This window comes from Neoarius graeffei, chromosome 2, assembly GCF_027579695.1.
Source record: "Neoarius graeffei isolate fNeoGra1 chromosome 2, fNeoGra1.pri, whole genome shotgun sequence".
Lineage (NCBI taxonomy): Eukaryota > Metazoa > Chordata > Actinopteri > Siluriformes > Ariidae > Neoarius > Neoarius graeffei.
In genome coordinates, this window is record NC_083570.1 from 26,343,978 (window position 1) to 26,350,953 (window position 6,976).

A 6,976-nucleotide genomic window follows, 5' to 3' on the forward strand; every position below is an offset into this window, starting at 1 on the left:
TCTCAGGACATTAATTACACCAGAGCATGGGAATTTGAATCCAAAGATCTAGAAATGCTTTGCGTGAGACTACTGCCCTACAAGTCCAATTGTCCTCTTTTTCTTGTCTGCATATATAGACCTGAATCATCTGCTGACTTAGATAGAGAGATGGAAGAATCACTTGAAAAACTGTATGTAACGGACAAAGAACTTCTCATTCTTGGTGATTTTAATATCAACACCCTTGATGGTCAAAACGCCAATCACCGGCTGATAAAATCGATGTCAAGCCTTGGTCTAAGTCAGCTCATACAGGAAGTTACCCATCCCTCTAGCAACACCTGTCTAGATCATGTGTGGTCTAATCGTCCTCACCGTGTTTACATGAGACAAGTCTGTAACATTGGACTATCAGATCATCTCCCTGTATGTTTTGTCCGGAAATATCAGAAACAAAACCGACAGCAAAAAGGGCACATAATTTCGTACCGACACTGGAAGAATTTTGACGAATTTTCATTCCAGAGTGATTTTGAAAAGGCTCCATGGAATGTCTTGGATACGTTTGATGATCCAAATGATGCATTACTATTCTTTAGCAAGACCTTCCTTGATGTGGCTAACTCCCATGTGAAGAAGGTCACTAGGCAAGTAAAAAGAAAAACCCAGCCTCCATGGATGACACCAGATATCTATAGTGCTATTACTTGTCGAGATAAGTTATTAGCAAAAGCCCGCCAAACAGATAATCAAGTTGACTGTCAAGCATACAAGACAGCACAATGCAACTGATTAGAAATGCTAAAGGCAGTTATTTCCAAGAATCTTTCCAGAATAGTCATAGCTCAAAGGAGTTTTGGAAACACCTCAAACAAGCCCTTGGTTCGTCAACAAAGCCATCAATATCATCTATTAAGACCGATGGTGGCATCAGTCGAAATCCTGAAGAGATCGCAGAGGCTTTTAACCAATTCTTCGTTTTCGTTGCTTCAAAATACAAACCTGAAGGTAGAGGTGAATTAGACTTGAAGGAGCTAAGAAAGTTTGTCAACTCATGGCTTCCCTCTGCTACTACCTTTACTATACCGGAAATAACAGAATCCTTTGTAGCAAAATATCTGAGTCACTTGCAGACATCAAAAGCCACCGGTCCTGACGAGATAAGTGCACACTTACTGAAGGCAGCTACTCCAGCAATCACACGCCCACTAACGAAGATCATCAACCTATCCCTCTCTCAAAGTATTTTCCCGGATGCATGGAAAATGGCCAAGGTGATACCAGTCTTCAAAGCTGGGGATTATCTTGAAGTTAGAAACTACAGACCGATCAACATCCTGCCAGTGATGGCGAAGATACTAGAGCACCACGTTCATGTTTTGCTGTATGAGTTTTTAAATAAGCATGGTCTAATTTTCAAGAAACAATTGGACAAGACTAAAACAATGCTGGTCTGTAGCAAACAGAAGATGCTGAAACTAGAAAGGGAACATAAAAGTCTGGAAATAACCATCGAGGACAAGCCTACAGAAACTGTTAAATGTGCAAAGCTTCTTGGACTGTATAGTAACCTCTCTTGGGAAACACACCTCGATAAAACATGTAAAAAAGTTTCAAAGAGACTGGGTTTGTTAAAACGGACAAAAAAATTCCTGACTCGATCAGCGAGACTGGCATTTTTTAATGCATTAGTCTTGCCCGTGATGGACTATGGATGTTCCATCTGGGGAAATGTCACCGCATCGCATACAACCAAGATGGTAAAACTTCAAAAGCGCGCGGCCAGAATAATTATGGACGCTAAGTGGGACGCCCATTCACAACCACTTCTAAAAGAACTCAACATTATGGAATTCCAAGACAGAGTTGCACATTCTAAACTAAAATTAGTCTTCAAAGCACTTAATGGACTGGCTCTGCAATATATAAGAAATAAGTTTAAATTTTTTAGTGAAATTCATGAAAGAGACACTAGAAATAGTCATCATAACTTAATTTTACCTAAAGTTAAGCATAGTTTTGTGCTGCACACTTTTGCATTTAGTGCAGCAGAATTATGGAATAGCCTTTCACTGGATCTGAAAACCTGCAGGTCACTTTCTAGTTTTAGTATTAGGTTAAAGGGACTCAGTAGTTTGTAAGTTTTAGCCCTCAAAAGTATTTTATGTTATTTGTAGGTTTCATATACATATTATGTTTGCTTTGTTAAGTTTGAGGGCCACATGCATATTATCACTATGATATTTAAGTGCAATCCTCAATAAAAAAATGTTCATGGAACCAGATGATAAAATGACTTTAGCGAGGGCAATGGAATTAGCGACGGCCATGGAAACGGCGGAAAAAGATGTAGTGGAGTTGCAGCAGAAGGGAGTAGACGGGGCTGTTTACAAACTGCAGCCAGTGGCCTTGAACCAGAAACCGTATGTCACATGTTTTAGATGTGGTGGAACCCACGAACCTGCTGAGTGCCGTTTTGTAGACGCAGTTTGTCATAATTGTCGCAAGAAAGGACATTTGGCCAGAAAATGCCGCAGTGCTAGGCAGCCCAGACAGAACAGGGGAAACACACGAGGCGCAACACACATGCTAGAGGAAAACAAAGAGGAGGAGGAATACACTCACATGCTGTACAACCTGAGAGAGAGCCATAGAGTGGAGCCATACAGAGAAGAACTGCCAGTGAATGGACACAACATCACATTGGAAATTGACACAGGTGCAGGGTTGACAAATGAGAAAATATATAGGCAGATGGGGGGTGGAAAACTTGATCCTGCCAAAATAAAACTATACACTTACACCAGGGACAGAGTAGATGTGTTAGGCAAGATGTATGTACAGGTCAATTACAAGGGACAGATGCAGCAGTTACCATTGCTGGTGGTAAAAGGGGTGGGCCCTAACTTGATGGGGAGAGATTGGCTCAAGGCAATTAGACTAGATTGGACAGCCATTTTCAAACTCCAAGTAGGTCATCAGCAAGAGTTAAATGCTCTACTCTTACAACACCAGGAGGTGTTTAAAGGTGAGCTAGGCACTTTAGTTGGGGCTACAGCTAAAATTTATGTAGATTCAGAGGCCAAGCCTCGTTACTTTAAAGCTAGGCCCTTGCCATATGCACTAAAGGAGAGAGTTGAAACAGAGCTTACCAGGCTACAGAATGAAGGCATCATAGAGCCTGTTAGCTTTTCGGAGTGGGCAGCCCAATAGTCCCCATAGTCAAACCAGACAAAACTATAAGAATATGCGGAGACTACAAAGTCACAGTGAATCCGGTGTCAAAGTTAGACAACTACCCAATTCCAAAGACTGAAGACTTGCTGGCAGTGCTGGGAGGTGGGCAGAGGTTCACAAAACTGGACAAGTCTCAGGCTTACCAGCAGCTCCCATTGGATGAAAATTCCAAAACATTCACAACAATAAATATACATCGTGGACTGTACCAGTACACCAGGCTCCCCTATGGGGTGTCATCAGCCCCAGGCATTTTTCAGCACACCATGGATAACTTACTACAAGGACTTCCTCAGGTAGTAGTGAGAGTAGATGACATCCTGGTGACTGGGGACAATGATGCTAGCCACCTGCAGAACTTAGGGACAGTACTGGCTAGACTGACTGCAGCGGGACTTTGTCTCAAAAGAGAGGAATGTATTTTCATGGCACCAGAAGTAGTGTATCTGGGTTACAGAATTAATCACAAAGGGATTCAGCCAGTGGCTGACAAAGTTGAAGCTATTGCAAATGCCCCTAGACCGGAAAACCCAACACAGCTGAAGTCCTTCTTGGGTATGCTTAATTATTATCATCGGTTCTTGCCTAATGTGTCCACTGTACTAGAGCCTCTACATGAACTCTTAAGAAAAGGAACACCATGGAAATGGGAAAAACGACAAAGTCAGGCATTCGAGGTGGCAAAAAAGCGCCTCCAGTCAGAGCAACTGTTGGTGCATTTTGATGACATGAAACCCATCTATCTGTCCTGTGATGCATCCCCGTATGGTGTGGGAGCGGTGTTATCCCACCAGCTTCCCGATGGCACTGACAGACCTATAGGATACATGTCACAATCTCTGTCATCAGCAGAACGGGGGTATTCTCAGCTGGAAAAGGAGGCTCTAGCAATCATGTTCGGCCTAAAGAAATTCCACCAGTATCTGTTTGGAAAACACTGCACCATAGTCGCAGACTACAAGCCTCTACTGGGTATTTTGGGTGAGCATAAGGGCATACCACAACTGGCGGCTGCCAGAATGCTAAGATGGGCATTGACACTCGCAGCCTATGAATACACCTTGGAGTACAAGGAGGGCTCAAAACATGGGAATGCAGATGCGCTGAGCAGACTTCTGCTACCAAGCACACCCATGACCACACCAAGAGAGGGAGAGGTGGTGCTGCTGATGGAACACATGAATGGTACACCGCTGCAAGTCAAGCAGATCTGAGACTGGACCCGGAGAGACCATGTACTGTCCAGGATACAGCAGTGGCTGATGCAAGGCTCTTGGCCTGCTGCATGCACAAATCCAGAACTGCAGCCCTATGTGAGACAACAACATGAACTGAGCATGGAGGATGGGTGTATACTGTGGGGGAGTAGGGTGATAATACCACCTCAAGGGAGACACACCATGATTGAAGAGCTGCACGAGGCCCATCCAGGGGTCTCAAGAATGAAAGCGTTAGCTCGCAGCTACATGTGGTGGCCGAACAGACTTAGAGGCAGCAGTGCGTAGATGTCATGCTTGTCAGTCCAACCAAGCCACCTCAGGAGCAGCACCGCTACATCCATGGGAGTGGCCCACCCAACCATGGATGAGACTGCATCTGGATTTCTGCGGGTCAGTGTTGGGAAAGATGTTTCTGATTGTCATTGATGCCTACTCTAAGTGGATTGAGGCCCACTCAATGCAGGCTATAACATCTGCCGCAACCATAGAGAAGTTACGGACCATATTTGCCACCCATGGAATCCCAGCAGTTCTAGTCAGCGATAATGGGCCAAGCCTAGTCAGTGGGGAAGTTCAAAAACTTCCTAAAAAAGAATGGCATAAAACATGTAACAACAGCACCCTATCACCCATCCTCAAATGGCTGTGCAGAGCGTGCAGTGCGGGTGTTCAAGGAAGGAATCAAAAAGATGAGGGAGGGGAGTGTGGAAACAAAGTTATCCAGGTTCCTGTTTAAGTATCGATCAACCCCTCAGACCACAACTAGAGCCACACCTGCTGAGCTCCTCATGAACCAGAGAATCAGGACTCAGCTTGATTTAGTTCGTCCTTCACTAGGGGACAAAGTGGGACTAAAACAAGCCTCACAGAAAGAATATCATGATAAGCATGCCTGGGATCAGGTATTTACAAAGTCTGACCCAGTTTATGTGAGAGGGTACTCGGGCCAAAAGTGGATTCCTGCAACGCTCATTGAGAGGACGGGGCCAGTATCATGGAGGGTGAAAACACAGGATGGAAAGATGGTAAGATGACATCATGACCAGATCCGTCCATGTTACAATCAGAAATGCACAGAAGCCAGCTTCCAAGCAGAGAGTTTACCAGTGGACCTGGCAACCCCTGAACTGGCAGATCCAGAGCCAGGGCATCCAACACCTGAGATGGTTGAGCAAGCCCTCCATGAACTGTCTCTTGACAGTTCTCAAGGAGTATGTTCTTCTCTTGACGTATCTCAAGGAGTATGTTCTTCCAGGGGCAAAATAATCCCCGTGGGTGCCTAAGGAGGGCAGTCTACCCCTACCTTGTAGTCTTAGTCTTTGTTCATTGTTTAAAAAAAACGACTTTGGGACTTGTGAACTATGAGGGGAGGGAATGTTGTAACATGAATGATGTTTTCATTCAGGCAGTTAGATCCACTAAGGGGTCCTGTGGGTCACATATATACAGTGGGGCAAAAAAGTATTTAGTCAGCCACCAATTGTGCAAGTTCTCCCACTTAAAAAGAAGAGAGAGGCCTGTAATTTTCATCATAGGTACACTTCAACTATGAGAGACAGAATGGGGGGAAAGAATCCAGGAAATCACATTGTAGGATTTTTAATGAATTAATTGGTAAATTCCTTGGTAAAATAAGTATTTGGTCACCTACAAACAAGCAAGATTTCTGGGTCTCACAGACCTATAACAACTTCTTTAAGAGGCTCCTCTGTCCTCCACTCATTACCTGTACTAATGGCACCTGTTTGAACTCGTTATCAGTATAAAAGACACCTATCCACAACCTCAAACAGTCACACTCCAAACTCCACTATGGCCAAGACCAAAGAGCTGTCAAAGGACACCAGAAACAAAATTGTAGACCTGCATCAGGCTGGGAAGACTGAATCTGCAATAGGTAAGCAGCTTGGTGTGAAGAAATCAACTGTGGGAGCAATTATTAGAAAATGGAAGACATACAAGACCACTGATAATCTCCCTCGATCTGGGGCTCCACGCAAGATCTCACCCCATGGGGTCAAAATGATCACAAGAACGGTGAGCAAAAACCACACGGGGGGACCTAGTGAAGGACCTGCAGAGAGCTGGGACCAAAGTAACAAAGGCTACCATCAGTAACACACTACGCCGCTAGGGACTCAAATCCTGCAGTGCCAGACGTGTCCCCCTGCTTAAGCCAGTACATGTCCAGGCCCGTCTGAAGTTTGCTAGAGAGCATTTGGATGATCCAGAAGAGGACTGGGAGAATGTCATTTGGTCAGATGAAACCAAAATAGAACTGTTGGGTAAAAACTCAACTTGTCATGTTTGGAGGAGAAAGAATGCTGAGTTGCATCCAAAGAACACCATACCTACTGTGACGCATGGGGGTGGAAACATCATGCTTTGGGGCTGTTTTTCTGCAAAGGGACCAGGACGACTGATCCGTGTAAAGGAAAGAATGAATGGGGCCATGTATCGTGAGATTTTGAGTGAAAACCTCCTTCCATCAGCAAGGGCATTGAAGATGAAACGTGGCTGGGTCTTTCAGCATGACA

General features: G+C 44.5%; 1 pseudogene; it reads left to right on the forward strand.

Annotated features, from left to right (window-relative positions):
* The first annotated feature begins 2,310 nt into the window (after positions 1-2,310).
* LOC132869269 (uncharacterized protein K02A2.6-like) lies at positions 2,311-5,473 on the forward strand (annotated as a pseudogene).
* The last annotated feature ends 1,503 nt before the right edge of the window (positions 5,474-6,976 follow it).